The following is a 15838-nucleotide window of genomic DNA, read 5'->3' on the forward strand; positions in this document are numbered from 1 at the left end:
TACTGCATGAAATGAGGGAGCAAAGTTTTTTTTCTCTCTCCCCCTCATATCTGTCTGACACAATCTGGGGGCCTACTTTACAAAGCAAGTGAAACCGTGTGGGTCCTGCAGCGCCCTGTATTGGTTGTTTATGCAAAGCACAGTACAAGGCCGGAAAAAGCAAGGAAGCATGCAGCCAGCGCACAGGAGAAAAGATGAGAAGAGAGCGCTGAGTGAAAGATAGAAGCGCACCTTAACGGGCACAGGGGTCCAGTGGAGGGAGGGTTGAAATGAAGAAAAGGATGGAAACAGCAAAGGAAGAGACAGCACCAGCAGCACACAAAAAGATCTGACTTTTACCAGAGATGATCAGGGGAAAGCGCGAACGCAGTCCCCCACTACCACAAATTATGCAGTCGAGTTTCCCGCATTTGGGGAAATCGCAGGGGTCAGCACACCCGGAGTGCAATGGATGAGCCTCGCCCTGGGAGAACCACCTTCGTGATCATGGTATCTCCCCTGCCAGGTAAGTATGAGTTGGACTAGGGCTCAGGAGGGCCCCTGCTTGGGCACACCCCCGTCAAGTGAAGGAGGTTGACCGGAGCCATGACAAGTGAACTCTCGGCAGGGGACGGGAAAAGAAAACTGCAGGGAGGCTGCATCTCTTCACGTTGACATGGGAAGGCGGAAGGGTGACTGTTCCTGAAGCACCCCCAAACTATGCGCACAACTAGTGCAAATCCTTCCCAGGGCACACTGCAGCAGATGAATTTGCATACCGTCATGTCATAAAAGCAGTCGGGCACAGTTACAGTAGCTGCAACCCTCATCTCCATATGAAAAGCAACAGGCAGTGCACCGTCCTATGTCTCAATGGGTTCTTAAATTGGAAAATAAAATATAAAAGGCAGCTTGAGATTTAACCCCCTCGCTGCTGAGGGTTTTCTCATCCTCGCACCGAGACCATTTTCCGACGTTAGCGCTCGTCCGAACGTCGTCGTCACGGATTTCTTTTTATTTATTTTTTCTTTCTTTCTTATCCCCCCTGCGGCACTCACACAAATTATACCTTGGTTTTTGTTTGTTTGTTTTTTCTTTCAAAAGACTTTGTAGTCTCAAAAAAGCCATTAGTCTTTTTACTGATTTGAACACGTCAAAAGTTGTTTCACCCAAATGGCCCAAAAAGCGTATTTCTCAAGCAAGTGAACCAAAAGCAAATGTGATTTTTTTTCTTTTGTCCCCCGTCTTATAAGCACCATAGACAAATACTTTGTGTTTTGCCACCAATCCACCTGCCCAAAATCTGCACGCAAACCAAAAATGCTCTCTTTCTTCTAGTTTTCGCCGCCTCAATTTAAACGCTTACTATGTGTAGGAAGACTACGGCAGCCCAGCGAGGCCTACCATTTTACAAAGTAGACAAGCTACTGCATGAAATGAGGGAGCAAAGTTTTTTTTCTCTCTCCCCCTCATATCTGACACAATCTGGGGGCCTACTTTACAAAGCAAGTGAAACCGTGTGGGTCCTGCAGCGCCCTGTATTGGTTGTATATGCGAAGCACAGTACAAGGCCGGAAAAAGCAAGGAAGCATGCAGCCAGCGCACAGGAGAAGAGATGAGAAGAGAGCGCTGAGTGAAAGATAGAAGCGCACCTTAACGGGCACAGGGGTCCAGTGGAGGGAGGGTTGAAATGAAGAAAAGGATGGAAACAGCAAAGGAAGAGACAGCACCAGCAGCACACAAAAAGATCTGACTTTTACCAGAGATGATGAGGGGAAAGCGCGAACGCAGTCCCCCACTACCACAAATTATGCAGTCGAGTTTCCCGCATTTGGGGAAATCGCAGGGGTCAGCACACCCGGAGTGCAATGGATGAGCCTCGGCCTGGGAGAACCACCTTCGTGATCATGGTATCTCCCCTGCCAGATAAGTATGAGTTGGACTAGGGCTCAGGAGGGCCCCTGCTTGGGCACACCCCCGTCAAGTGAAGGAGGTTGACCGGAGCCATGACAAGTGAACTCTCGGCAGGGGACGGGAAAAGAAAACTGCAGGGAGGCTGCATCTCTTCACGTTGACATGGGAAGGCGGAAGGGTGACTGTTCCTGAAGCACCCCCAAACTATGCGCACAACTAGTGCAAATCCTTCCCAGGGCACACTGCAGCAGATGAATTTGCATACCGTCATGTCATAAAAGCAGTCGGGCACAGTTACAGTAGCTGCAACCCTCATCTCTATATGAAAAGCAACAGGCAGTGCACCGTCCTATGTCTCAATGGGTTCTTAAATTGGAAAATAAAATATAAAAGGCAGCTTGAGATTTAACCCCCTCGCTGCTGAGGGTTTTCTCATCCTCGCACCGAGACCATTTTCCGACGTTAGCGCTCGTCCGAACGTCGTCGTCACGGATTTCTTTTTATTTATTTTTTCTTTCTTTCTTATCCCCCCTGCGGCACTCACACAAATTATACCTTGGTTTTTGTTTGTTTGTTTTTTCTTTCAAAAGACTTTGTAGTCTCAAAAAAGCCATTAGTCTTTTTACTGATTTGAACACGTCAAAAGTTGTTTCACCCAAATGGCCCAAAAAGCGTATTTCTCAAGCAAGTGAACCAAAAGCAAATGTGATTTTTTTTCTTTTGTCCCCCGTCTTATAAGCACCATAGACAAATACTTTGTGTTTTGCCACCAATCCACCTGCCCAAAATCTGCACGCAAACCAAAAATGCTCTCTTTCTTCTAGTTTTCGCCGCCTCAATTTAAACGCTTACTATGTGTAGGAAGACTACGGCAGCCCAGCGAGGCCTACCATTTTACAAAGTAGACAAGCTACTGCATGAAATGAGGGAGCAAAGTTTTTTTTCTCTCTCCCCCTCATATCTGACACAATCTGGGGGCCTACTTTACAAAGCAAGTGAAACCGTGTGGGTCCTGCAGCGCCCTGTATTGGTTGTATATGCGAAGCACAGTACAAGGCCGGAAAAAGCAAGGAAGCATGCAGCCAGCGCACAGGAGAAGAGATGAGAAGAGAGCGCTGAGTGAAAGATAGAAGCGCACCTTAACGGGCACAGGGGTCCAGTGGAGGGAGGGTTGAAATGAAGAAAAGGATGGAAACAGCAAAGGAAGAGACAGCACCAGCAGCACACAAAAAGATCTGACTTTTACCAGAGATGATCAGGGGAAAGCGCGAACGCAGTCCCCCACTACCACAAATTATGCAGTCGAGTTTCCCGCATTTGGGGAAATCGCAGGGGTCAGCACACCCGGAGTGCAATGGATGAGCCTCGCCCTGGGAGAACCACCTTCGTGATCATGGTATCTCCCCTGCCAGGTAAGTATGAGTTGGACTAGGGCTCAGGAGGGCCCCTGCTTGGGCACACCCCCGTCAAGTGAAGGAGGTTGACCGGAGCCATGACAAGTGAACTCTCGGCAGGGGACGGGAAAAGAAAACTGCAGGGAGGCTGCATCTCTTCACGTTGACATGGGAAGGCGGAAGGGTGACTGTTCCTGAAGCACCCCCAAACTATGCGCACAACTAGTGCAAATCCTTCCCAGGGCACACTGCAGCAGATGAATTTGCATACCGTCATGTCATAAAAGCAGTCGGGCACAGTTACAGTAGCTGCAACCCTCATCTCCATATGAAAAGCAACAGGCAGTGCACCGTCCTATGTCTCAATGGGTTCTTAAATTGGAAAATAAAATATAAAAGGCAGCTTGAGATTTAACCCCCTCGCTGCTGAGGGTTTTCTCATCCTCGCACCGAGCGAGACCATTTTCCGACGTTAGCGCTCGTCCGAACGTCGTCGTCACGGATTTCTTTTTATTTATTTTTTCTTTCTTTCTTATCCCCCCTGCGGCACTCACACAAATTATACCTTGGTTTTTGTTTGTTTGTTTTTTCTTTCAAAAGACTTTGTAGTCTCAAAAAAGCCATTAGTCTTTTTACTGATTTGAACACGTCAAAAGTTGTTTCACCCAAATGGCCCAAAAAGCGTATTTCTCAAGCAAGTGAACCAAAAGCAAATGTGATTTTTTTTCTTTTGTCCCCCGTCTTATAAGCACCATAGACAAATACTTTGTGTTTTGCCACCAATCCACCTGCCCAAAATCTGCACGCAAACCAAAAATGCTCTCTTTCTTCTAGTTTTCGCCGCCTCAATTTAAACGCTTACTATGTGTAGGAAGACTACGGCAGCCCAGCGAGGCCTACCATTTTACAAAGTAGACAAGCTACTGCATGAAATGAGGGAGCAAAGTTTTTTTTCTCTCTCCCCCTCATATCTGACACAATCTGGGGGCCTACTTTACAAAGCAAGTGAAACCGTGTGGGTCCTGCAGCGCCCTGTATTGGTTGTATATGCGAAGCACAGTACAAGGCCGGAAAAAGCAAGGAAGCATGCAGCCAGCGCACAGGAGAAGAGATGAGAAGAGAGCGCTGAGTGAAAGATAGAAGCGCACCTTAACGGGCACAGGGGTCCAGTGGAGGGAGGGTTGAAATGAAGAAAAGGATGGAAACAGCAAAGGAAGAGACAGCACCAGCAGCACACAAAAAGATCTGACTTTTACCAGAGATGATGAGGGGAAAGCGCGAACACAGTCCCCCACTACCACAAATTATGCAGTCGAGTTTCCCGCATTTGGGGAAATCGCAGGGGTCAGCACACCCGGAGTGCAATGGATGAGCCTCGCCCTGGGAGAACCACCTTCGTGATCATGGTATCTCCCCTGCCAGGTAAGTATGAGTTGGACTAGGGCTCAGGAGGGCCCCTGCTTGGGCACACCCCCGTCAAGTGAAGGAGGTTGACCGGAGCCATGACAAGTGAACTCTCGGCAGGGGACGGGAAAAGAAAACTGCAGGGAGGCTGCATCTCTTCACGTTGACATGGGAAGGCGGAAGGGTGACTGTTCCTGAAGCACCCCCAAACTATGCGCACAACTAGTGCAAATCCTTCCCAGGGCACACTGCAGCAGATGAATTTGCATACCGCATGTCATAAAAGCAGTCGGGCACAGTTACAGTAGCTGCAACCCTCATCTCCATATGAAAAGCAACAGGCAGTGCACCGTCCTATGTCTCAATGGGTTCTTAAATTGGAAAGTAAAATATAAAAGGCAGCTTGAGATTTAACCCCCTCGCTGCTGAGGGTTTTCTCATCCTCGCACCGAGACCATTTTCCGACGTTAGCGCTCGTCCGAACGTCGTCGTCACGGATTTCTTTTTATTTATTTTTTCTTTCTTTCTTATCCCCCCTGCGGCACTCACACAAATTATACCTTGGTTTTTGTTTGTTTTTTTTTTCTTTAAAAGACTTTGTAGTCTCAAAAAAGCCATTAGTCTTTTTACTGATTTGAACACGTCAAAAGTTGTTTCACCCAAATGGCCCAAAAAGCGTATTTCTCAAGCAAGTGAACCAAAAGCAAATGTGATTTTTTTTCTTTTGTCCCCCGTCTTATAAGCACCATAGACAAATACTTTGTGTTTTGCCACCAATCCACCTGCCCAAAATCTGCACGCAAACCAAAAATGCTCTCTTTCTTCTAGTTTTCGCCGCCTCAATTTAAACGCATACTATGTGTAGGAAGACTACGGCAGCCCAGCGAGGCCTACCATTTTACAAAGTAGACAAGCTACTGCATGAAATGAGGGAGCAAAGTTTTTTTTCTCTCTCCCCCTCATATCTGACACAATCTGGGGGCCTACTTTACAAAGCAAGTGAAACCGTGTGGGTCCTGCAGCGCCCTGTATTGGTTGTATATGCGAAGCACAGTACAAGGCCGGAAAAAGCAAGGAAGCATGCAGCCAGCGCACAGGAGAAGAGATGAGAAGAGAGCGCTGAGTGAAAGATAGAAGCGCACCTTAACGGGCACAGGGGTCCAGTGGAGGGAGGGTTGAAATGAAGAAAAGGATGGAAACAGCAAAGGAAGAGACAGCACCAGCAGCACACAAAAAGATCTGACTTTTACCAGAGATGATGAGGGGAAAGCGCGAACACAGTCCCCCACTACCACAAATTATGCAGTCGAGTTTCCCGCATTTGGGGAAATCGCAGGGGTCAGCACACCCGGAGTGCAATGGATGAGCCTCGCCCTGGGAGAACCACCTTCGTGATCATGGTATCTCCCCTGCCAGGTAAGTATGAGTTGGACTAGGGCTCAGGAGGGCCCCTGCTTGGGCACACCCCCGTCAAGTGAAGGAGGTTGACCGGAGCCATGACAAGTGAACTCTCGGCAGGGGACGGGAAAAGAAAACTGCAGGGAGGCTGCATCTCTTCACGTTGACATGGGAAGGCGGAAGGGTGACTGTTCCTGAAGCACCCCCAAACTATGCGCACAACTAGTGCAAATCCTTCCCAGGGCACACTGCAGCAGATGAATTTGCATACCGTCATGTCATAAAAGCAGTCGGGCACAGTTACAGTAGCTGCAACCCTCATCTCCATATGAAAAGCAACAGGCAGTGCACCGTCCTATGTCTCAATGGGTTCTTAAATTGGAAAATAAAATATAAAAGGCAGCTTGAGATTTAACCCCCTCGCTGCTGAGGGTTTTCTCATCCTCGCACCGAGCGAGACCATTTTCCGACGTTAGCGCTCGTCCGAACGTCGTCGTCACGGATTTCTTTTTATTTATTTTTTCTTTCTTTCTTATCCCCCCTGCGGCACTCACACAAATTATACCTTGGTTTTTGTTTGTTTGTTTTTTCTTTCAAAAGACTTTGTAGTCTCAAAAAAGCCATTAGTCTTTTTACTGATTTGAACACGTCAAAAGTTGTTTCACCCAAATGGCCCAAAAAGCGTATTTCTCAAGCAAGTGAACCAAAAGCAAATGTGATTTTTTTTCTTTTGTCCCCCGTCTTATAAGCACCATAGACAAATACTTTGTGTTTTGCCACCAATCCACCTGCCCAAAATCTGCACGCAAACCAAAAATGCTCTCTTTCTTCTAGTTTTCGCCGCCTCAATTTAAACGCTTACTATGTGTAGGAAGACTACGGCAGCCCAGCGAGGCCTACCATTTTACAAAGTAGACAAGCTACTGCATGAAATGAGGGAGCAAAGTTTTTTTTCTCTCTCCCCCTCATATCTGACACAATCTGGGGGCCTACTTTACAAAGCAAGTGAAACCGTGTGGGTCCTGCAGCGCCCTGTATTGGTTGTATATGCGAAGCACAGTACAAGGCCGGAAAAAGCAAGGAAGCATGCAGCCAGCGCACAGGAGAAGAGATGAGAAGAGAGCGCTGAGTGAAAGATAGAAGCGCACCTTAACGGGCACAGGGGTCCAGTGGAGGGAGGGTTGAAATGAAGAAAAGGATGGAAACAGCAAAGGAAGAGACAGCACCACCAGCACACAAAAAGATCTGACTTTTACCAGAGATGATCAGGGGAAAGCGCAAACGCAGTCCCCCACTACCACAAATTATGCAGTCGAGTTTCCCGCATTTGGGGAAATCGCAGGGGTCAGCACACCCGGAGTGCAATGGACGAGCCTCGCCCTGGGAAACCCACCTTCGTGATCATGGTATCTCCCCTGCCAGGTAAGTATGAGTTGGACTAGGGCTCAGGAGGGCCCCTGCTTGGGCACACCCCCGTCAAGTGAAGGAGGTTGACCGGAGCCATGACAAGTGAACTCTCGGCAGGGGACGGGAAAAGAAAACTGCAGGGAGGCTGCATCTCTTCACGTTGACATGGGAAGGCGGAAGGGTGACTGTTCCTGAAGCACCCCCAAACTATGCGCACAACTAGTGCAAATCCTTCCCAGGGCACACTGCAGCAGATGAATTTGCATACCGTCATGTCATAAAAGCAGTCGGGCACAGTTACAGTAGCTGCAACCCTCATCTCCATATGAAAAGCAACAGGCAGTGCACCGTCCTATGTCTCAATGGGTTCTTAAATTGGAAAATAAAATATAAAAGGCAGCTTGAGATTTAACCCCCTCGCTGCTGAGGGTTTTCTCATCCTCGCACCGAGACCATTTTCCGACGTTAGCGCTCGTCCGAACGTTGTCGTCACGGATTTATTTTTATTTATTTTTTCTTTCTTTCTTATCCCCCCTGCGGCACTCACACAAATTATACCTTGGTTTTTGTTTGTTTGTTTTTTCTTTCAAAAGACTTTGTAGTCTCAAAAAAGCCATTAGTCTTTTTACTGATTTGAACACGTCAAAAGTTGTTTCACCCAAATGGCCCAAAAAGCGTATTTCTCAAGCAAGTGAACCAAAAGCAAATGTGATTTTTTTTCTTTTGTCCCCCGTCTTATAAGCACCATAGACAAATACTTTGTGTTTTGCCACCAATCCACCTGCCCAAAATCTGCACGCAAACCAAAAATGCTCTCTTTCTTCTAGTTTTCGCCGCCTCAATTTAAACGTTTACTATGTGTAGGAAGACTACGGCAGCCCAGCGAGGCCTACCATTTTACAAAGTAGACAAGCTACTGCATGAAATGAGGGAGCAAAGTTTTTTTTGTCTCTCCCCCTCATATCTGACACAATCTGGGGGCCTACTTTACAAAGCAAATGAAACCGTGTGGGTCCTGCAGCGCCCTGTATTGGTTGTATATGCGAAGCACAGTACAAGGCCGGAAAAAGCAAGGAAGCATGCAGCCAGCGCACAGGAGAAGAGATGAGAAGAGAGCGCTGAGTGAAAGATAGAAGCGCACCTTAACGGGCACAGGGGTCCAGTGGAGGGAGGGTTGAAATGAAGAAAAGGATGGAAACAGCAAAGGAAGAGACAGCACCAGCAGCACACAAAAAGATCTGACTTTTACCAGAGATGATGAGGGGACAGCGCGAACGCAGTCCCCCACTACCACAAATTATGCAGTCAAGTTTCCCGCATTTGGGGAAATCGCAGGGGTCAGCACACCCGGAGTGCAATGGATGAGCCTCGCCCTGGGAGAACCACCTTCGTGATCATGGTATCTCCCCTGCCAGGTAAGTATAGGTTGGACTAGGGCTCAGGAGGGCCCCTGCTTGGGCACACCCCCGTCAAGTGAAGGAGGTTGACCGGAGCCATGACAAGTGAACTCTCGGCAGGGGACGGGAAAAGAAAACTGCAGGGAGGCTGCATCTCTTCACGTTGACATGGGAAGGCGGAAGGGTGACTGTTCCTGAAGCACCCCCAAACTATGCGCACAACTAGTGCAAATCCTTCCCAGGGCACACTGCAGCAGATGAATTTGCATACCGCATGTCATAAAAGCAGTCGGGCACAGTTACAGTAGCTGCAACCCTCATCTCCATATGAAAAGCAACAGGCAGTGCACCGTCCTATGTCTCAATGGGTTCTTAAATTGGAAAGTAAAATATAAAAGGCAGCTTGAGATTTAACCCCCTCGCTGCTGAGGGTTTTCTCATCCTCGCACCGAGACCATTTTCCGACGTTAGCGCTCGTCCAAACGTCGTCGTCACGGATTTCTTTTTATTTATTTTTTCTTTCTTTCTTATCCCCCCTGCGGCACTCACACAAATTATACCTTGGTTTTTGTTTGTTTTTTTTTTCTTTAAAAGACTTTGTAGTCTCAAAAAAGCCATTAGTCTTTTTACTGATTTGAACACGTCAAAAGTTGTTTCACCCAAATGGCCCAAAAAGCGTATTTCTCAAGCAAGTGAACCAAAAGCAAATGTGATTTTTTTTCTTTTGTCCCCCGTCTTATAAGCACCATAGACAAATACTTTGTGTTTTGCCACCAATCCACCTGCCCAAAATCTGCACGCAAACCAAAAATGCTCTCTTTCTTCTAGTTTTCGCCGCCTCAATTTAAACGCATACTATGTGTAGGAAGACTACGGCAGCCCAGCGAGGCCTACCATTTTACAAAGTAGACAAGCTACTGCATGAAATGAGGGAGCAAAGTTTTTTTTCTCTCTCCCCCTCATATCTGACACAATCTGGGGGCCTACTTTACAAAGCAAGTGAAACCGTGTGGGTCCTGCAGCGCCCTGTATTGGTTGTATATGCGAAGCACAGTACAAGGCCGGAAAAAGCAAGGAAGCATGCAGCCAGCGCACAGGAGAAGAGATGAGAAGAGAGCGCTGAGTGAAAGATAGAAGCGCACCTTAACGGGCACAGGGGTCCAGTGGAGGGAGGGTTGAAATGAAGAAAAGGATGGAAACAGCAAAGGAAGAGACAGCACCAGCAACACACAAAAAGATCTGACTTTTACCAGAGATGATCTGGGGAAAGCGCGAACGCAGTCCCCCACTACCACAAATTATGCAGTCGAGTTTCCCGCATTTGGGGAAATCGCAAGGGTCAGCACACCCGGAGTGCAATGGATGAGCCTCGCCCTGGGAGAACCACCTTCGTGATCATGGTATCTCCCCTGCCAGGTAAGTATAGGTTGGACTAGGGCTCAGGAGGGCCCCTGCTTGGGCACACCCCCGTCAAGTGAAGGAGGTTGACCGGAGCCATGACAAGTGAACTCTCGGCAGGGGACGGGAAAAGAAAACTGCAGGGAGGCTGCATCTCTTCACGTTGACATGGGAAGGCGGAAGGGTGACTGTTCCTGAAGCACCCCCAAACTATGCGCACAACTAGTGCAAATCCTTCCCAGGGCACACTGCAGCAGATGAATTTGCATACCGTCATGTCATAAAAGCAGTCGGGCACAGTTTACAGTAGCTGCAACCCTCATCTCCATATGAAAAGCAACAGGCAGTGCACCGTCCTATGTCTCAATGGGTTCTTAAATTGGAAAATAAAATATAAAAGGCAGCTTGAGATTTAACCCCCTCGCTGCTGAGGGTTTTCTCATCCTCGCACCGAGACCATTTTCCGACGTTAGCGCTCGTCCGAACGTCGTCGTCACGGATTTCTTTTTATTTATTTTTTCTTTCTTTCTTATCCCCCCTGCGGCACTCACACAAATTATACCTTGGTTTTTGTTTGTTTTTTTTTTCTTTCAAAAGACTTTGTAGTCTCAAAAAAGCCATTAGTCTTTTTACTGATTTGAACACGTCAAAAGTTGTTTCACCCAAATGGCCCAAAAAGCGTATTTCTCAAGCAAGTGAACCAAAAGCAAATGTGATTTTTTTTCTTTTGTCCCCCGTCTTATAAGCACCATAGACAAATACTTTGTGTTTTGCCACCAATCCACCTGCCCAAAATCTGCACGCAAACCAAAAATGCTCTCTTTCTTCTAGTTTTCGCCGCCTCAATTTAAACGCATACTATGTGTAGGAAGACTACGGCAGCCCAGCGAGGCCTACCATTTTACAAAGTAGACAAGCTACTGCATGAAATGAGGGAGCAAAGTTTTTTTTCTCTCTCCCCCTCATATCTGACACAATCTGGGGGCCTACTTTACAAAGCAAGTGAAACCGTGTGGGGCCTGCAGCGCCCTGTATTGGTTGTATATGTGAAGCACAGTACAAGGCCGGAAAAAGCAAGGAAGCATGCAGCCAGCGCACAGGAGAAGAGATGAGAAGAGAGCGCTGAGTGAAAGATAGAAGCGCACCTTAACGGGCACAGGGGTCCAGTGGAGGGAGGGTTGAAATGAAGAAAAGGATGGAAACAGCAAAGGAAGAGACAGCACCAGCAGCACACAAAAAGATCTGACTTTTACCAGAGATGATGAGGGGAAAGCACGAACGCAGTCCCCCACTACCACAAATTATGCAGTCGAGTTTCCCGCATTTGGGGAAATCGCAGGGGTCAGCACACCCGGAGTGCAATGGATGAGCCTCGCCCTGGGAGAACCACCTTCGTGATCATGGTATCTCCCCTGCCAGGTAAGTATGAGTTGGACTAGGGCTCAGGAGGGCCCCTGCTTGGGCACACCCCCGTCAAGTGAAGGAGGTTGACCGGAGCCATGACAAGTGAACTCTCGGCAGGGGACGGGAAAAGAAAACTGCAGGGAGGCTGCATCTCTTCACGTTGACATGGGAAGGCGGAAGGGTGACTGTTCCTGAAGCACCCCCAAACTATGCGCACAACTAGTGCAAATCCTTCCCAGGGCACACTGCAGCAGATGAATTTGCATACCGTCATGTCATAAAAGCAGTCGGGCACAGTTACAGTAGCTGCAACCCTCATCTCCATATGAAAAGCAACAGGCAGTGCACCGTCCTATGTCTCAATGGGTTCTTAAATTGGAAAATAAAATATAAAAGGCAGCTTGAGATTTAACCCCCTCGCTGCTGAGGGTTTTCTCATCCTCGCACCGAGACCATTTTCCGACGTTAGCGCTCGTCCGAACGTCGTCGTCACGGATTTCTTTTTATTTATTTTTTCTTTCTTTCTTATCCCCCCTGCGGCACTCACACAAATTATACCTTGGTTTTTGTTTGTTTGTTTTTTCTTTCAAAAGACTTTGTAGTCTCAAAAAAGCCATTAGTCTTTTTACTGATTTGAACACGTCAAAAGTTGTTTCACCCAAATGGCCCAAAAAGCGTATTTCTCAAGCAAGTGAACCAAAAGCAAATGTGATTTTTTTTCTTTTGTCTTATAAGCACCATAGACAAATACTTTGTGTTTTGCCACCAATCCACCTGCCCAAAATCTGCACGCAAACCAAAAATGCTCTCTTTCTTCTAGTTTTCGCCGCCTCAATTTAAACGCTTACTATGTGTAGGAAGACTACGGCAGCCCAGCGAGGCCTACCATTTTACAAAGTAGACAAGCTACTGCATGAAATGAGGGAGCAAAGTTTTTTTTGTCTCTCCCCCTCATATCTGACACAATCTGGGGGCCTACTTTACAAAGCAAATGAAACCGTGTGGGTCCTGCAGCGCCCTGTATTGGTTGTATATGCGAAGCACAGTACAAGGCCGGAAAAAGCAAGGAAGCATGCAGCCAGCGCACAGGAGAAGAGATGAGAAGAGAGCGCTGAGTGAAAGATAGAAGCGCACCTTAACGGGCACAGGGGTCCAGTGGAGGGAGGGTTGAAATGAAGAAAAGGATGGAAACAGCAAAGGAAGAGACAGCACCAGCAGCACACAAAAAGATCTGACTTTTACCAGAGATGATGAGGGGACAGCGCGAACGCAGTTCCCCACTACCACAAATTATGCAGTCAAGTTTCCCGCATTTGGGGAAATCGCAGGGGTCAGCACACCCGGAGTGCAATGGATGAGCCTCGCCCTGGGAGAACCACCTTCATGATCATGGTATCTCCCCTGCCAGGTAAGTATGAGTTGGACTAGGGCTCAGGAGGGCCCCTGCTTGGGCACACCCCCGTCAAGTGAAGGAGGTTGACCGGAGCCATGACAAGTGAACTCTCGGCAGGGGACGGGAAAAGAAAACTGCAGGGAGGCTGCATCTCTTCACGTTGACATGGGAAGGCGGAAGGGTGACTGTTCCTGAAGCACCCCCAAACTATGCGCACAACTAGTGCAAATCCTTCCCAGGGCACACTGCAGCAGATGAATTTGCATACCGTCATGTCATAAAAGCAGTCGGGCACAGTTTACAGTAGCTGCAACCCTCATCTCCATATGAAAAGCAACAGGCAGTGCACCGTCCTATGTCTCAATGGGTTCTTAAATTGGAAAATAAAATATAAAAGGCAGCTTGAGATTTAACCCCCTCGCTGCTGAGGGTTTTCTCATCCTCGCACCGAGACCATTTTCCGACGTTAGCGCTCGTCCGAACGTCGTCGTCACGGATTTCTTTTTATTTATTTTTTCTTTCTTTCTTATCCCCCCTGCGGCACTCACACAAATTATACCTTGGTTTTTGTTTGTTTTTTTTTTCTTTCAAAAGACTTTGTAGTCTCAAAAAAGCCATTAGTCTTTTTACTGATTTGAACACGTCAAAAGTTGTTTCACCCAAATGGCCCAAAAAGCGTATTTCTCAAGCAAGTGAACCAAAAGCAAATGTGATTTTTTTTCTTTTGTCCCCCGTCTTATAAGCACCATAGACAAATACTTTGTGTTTTGCCACCAATCCACCTGCCCAAAATCTGCACGCAAACCAAAAATGCTCTCTTTCTTCTAGTTTTCGCCGCCTCAATTTAAACGCATACTATGTGTAGGAAGACTACGGCAGCCCAGCGAGGCCTACCATTTTACAAAGTAGACAAGCTACTGCATGAAATGAGGGAGCAAAGTTTTTTTTCTCTCTCCCCCTCATATCTGACACAATCTGGGGGCCTACTTTACAAAGCAAGTGAAACCGTGTGGGTCCTGCAGCGCCCTGTATTGGTTGTATATGCGAAGCACAGTACAAGGCCGGAAAAAGCAAGGAAGCATGCAGCCAGCGCACAGGAGAAGAGATGAGAAGAGAGCGCTGAGTGAAAGATAGAAGCGCACCTTAACGGGCACAGGGGTCCAGTGGAGGGAGGGTTGAAATGAAGAAAAGGATGGAAACAGCAAAGGAAGAGACAGCACCAGCAGCACACAAAAAGATCTGACTTTTACCAGAGATGATGAGGGGAAAGCACGAACGCAGTCCCCCACTACCACAAATTATGCAGTCGAGTTTCCCGCATTTGGGGAAATCGCAGGGGTCAGCACACCCGGAGTGCAATGGATGAGCCTCGCCCTGGGAGAACCACCTTCGTGATCATGGTATCTCCCCTGCCAGGTAAGTATGAGTTGGACTAGGGCTCAGGAGGGCCCCTGCTTGGGCACACCCCCGTCAAGTGAAGGAGGTTGACCGGAGCCATGACAAGTGAACTCTCGGCAGGGGACGGGAAAAGAAAACTGCAGGGAGGCTGCATCTCTTCACGTTGACATGGGAAGGCGGAAGGGTGACTGTTCCTGAAGCACCCCCAAACTATGCGCACAACTAGTGCAAATCCTTCCCAGGGCACACTGCAGCAGATGAATTTGCATACCGTCATGTCATAAAAGCAGTCGGGCACAGTTACAGTAGCTGCAACCCTCATCTCCATATGAAAAGCAACAGGCAGTGCACCGTCCTATGTCTCAATGGGTTCTTAAATTGGAAAATAAAATATAAAAGGCAGCTTGAGATTTAACCCCCTCGCTGCTGAGGGTTTTCTCATCCTCGCACCGAGACCATTTTCCGACGTTAGCGCTCGTCCGAACGTTGTCGTCACGGATTTATTTTTATTTATTTTTTCTTTCTTTCTTATCCCCCCTGCGGCACTCACACAAATTATACCTTGGTTTTTGTTTGTTTGTTTTTTCTTTCAAAAGACTTTGTAGTCTCAAAAAAGCCATTAGTCTTTTTACTGATTTGAACACGTCAAAAGTTGTTTCACCCAAATGGCCCAAAAAGCGTATTTCTCAAGCAAGTGAACCAAAAGCAAATGTGATTTTTTTTCTTTTGTCCCCCGTCTTATAAGCACCATAGACAAATACTTTGTGTTTTGCCACCAATCCACCTGCCCAAAATCTGCACGCAAACCAAAAATGCTCTCTTTCTTCTAGTTTTCGCCGCCTCAATTTAAACGCTTACTATGTGTAGGAAGACTACGGCAGCCCAGCGAGGCCTACCATTTTACAAAGTAGACAAGCTACTGCATGAAATGAGGGAGCAAAGTTTTTTTTGTCTCTCCCCCTCATATCTGACACAATCTGGGGGCCTACTTTACAAAGCAAATGAAACCGTGTGGGTCCTGCAGCGCCCTGTATTGGTTGTATATGCGAAGCACAGTACAAGGCCGGAAAAAGCAAGGAAGCATGCAGCCAGCGCACAGGAGAAGAGATGAGAAGAGAGCGCTGAGTGAAAGATAGAAGCGCACCTTAACGGGCACAGGGGTCCAGTGGAGGGAGGGTTGAAATGAAGAAAAGGATGGAAACAGCAAAGGAAGAGACAGCACCAGCAGCACACAAAAAGATCTGACTTTTACCAGAGATGATGAGGGGACAGCGCGAACGCAGTCCCCCACTACCACAAATTATGCAGTCAAGTTTCCCGCATTTGGGGAAATCGCAGGGGTCAGCACACCC

General features: G+C 47.6%; 11 non-coding genes and 1 pseudogene across 11 annotated transcripts; all 12 read right to left on the bottom strand.

The window, feature by feature from the left end:
* Positions 1 to 349: 349 nt before the first annotated feature.
* On the bottom strand, positions 350 to 513 carry LOC135002124 (U1 spliceosomal RNA). Its single transcript, XR_010203407.1, has one exon. It is a non-coding gene; the product is annotated as a U1 spliceosomal RNA (small nuclear RNA).
* Positions 514 to 1749: 1236 nt separating this feature from the next.
* LOC135002103 (U1 spliceosomal RNA) lies at positions 1750 to 1913 on the bottom strand. Its single transcript, XR_010203389.1, has one exon. It is a non-coding gene; the product is annotated as a U1 spliceosomal RNA (small nuclear RNA).
* Positions 1914 to 3149: 1236 nt separating this feature from the next.
* LOC135002125 (U1 spliceosomal RNA) lies at positions 3150 to 3313 on the bottom strand. Its single transcript, XR_010203408.1, has one exon. It is a non-coding gene; the product is annotated as a U1 spliceosomal RNA (small nuclear RNA).
* Positions 3314 to 4553: 1240 nt separating this feature from the next.
* On the bottom strand, positions 4554 to 4717 carry LOC135002131 (U1 spliceosomal RNA). The gene has a single exon (XR_010203414.1). It is a non-coding gene; the product is annotated as a U1 spliceosomal RNA (small nuclear RNA).
* A 1234-nt stretch (positions 4718 to 5951) lies between these two features.
* LOC135002132 (U1 spliceosomal RNA) lies at positions 5952 to 6115 on the bottom strand. Its single transcript, XR_010203415.1, has one exon. It is a non-coding gene; the product is annotated as a U1 spliceosomal RNA (small nuclear RNA).
* Positions 6116 to 7355: 1240 nt separating this feature from the next.
* Positions 7356 to 7519, bottom strand: LOC135002099 (U1 spliceosomal RNA). Its single transcript, XR_010203385.1, has one exon. It is a non-coding gene; the product is annotated as a U1 spliceosomal RNA (small nuclear RNA).
* A 1236-nt stretch (positions 7520 to 8755) lies between these two features.
* LOC135002137 (U1 spliceosomal RNA) lies at positions 8756 to 8919 on the bottom strand. Its single transcript, XR_010203420.1, has one exon. It is a non-coding gene; the product is annotated as a U1 spliceosomal RNA (small nuclear RNA).
* A 1234-nt stretch (positions 8920 to 10153) lies between these two features.
* LOC135002139 (U1 spliceosomal RNA) lies at positions 10154 to 10317 on the bottom strand. Its single transcript, XR_010203422.1, has one exon. It is a non-coding gene; the product is annotated as a U1 spliceosomal RNA (small nuclear RNA).
* A 1237-nt stretch (positions 10318 to 11554) lies between these two features.
* LOC135002135 (U1 spliceosomal RNA) lies at positions 11555 to 11718 on the bottom strand. Its single transcript, XR_010203418.1, has one exon. It is a non-coding gene; the product is annotated as a U1 spliceosomal RNA (small nuclear RNA).
* A 1229-nt stretch (positions 11719 to 12947) lies between these two features.
* On the bottom strand, positions 12948 to 13111 carry LOC135002093 (U1 spliceosomal RNA). The gene has a single exon (XR_010203379.1). It is a non-coding gene; the product is annotated as a U1 spliceosomal RNA (small nuclear RNA).
* Positions 13112 to 14348: 1237 nt separating this feature from the next.
* LOC135002136 (U1 spliceosomal RNA) lies at positions 14349 to 14512 on the bottom strand. Its single transcript, XR_010203419.1, has one exon. It is a non-coding gene; the product is annotated as a U1 spliceosomal RNA (small nuclear RNA).
* Positions 14513 to 15748: 1236 nt separating this feature from the next.
* LOC135002109 (U1 spliceosomal RNA) lies at positions 15749 to 15838 on the bottom strand (annotated as a pseudogene; the record flags this gene model as incomplete).

Source organism: Pseudophryne corroboree, unplaced genomic scaffold, assembly GCF_028390025.1.
Source record: "Pseudophryne corroboree isolate aPseCor3 unplaced genomic scaffold, aPseCor3.hap2 scaffold_1714, whole genome shotgun sequence".
NCBI lineage: Eukaryota > Metazoa > Chordata > Amphibia > Anura > Myobatrachidae > Pseudophryne > Pseudophryne corroboree.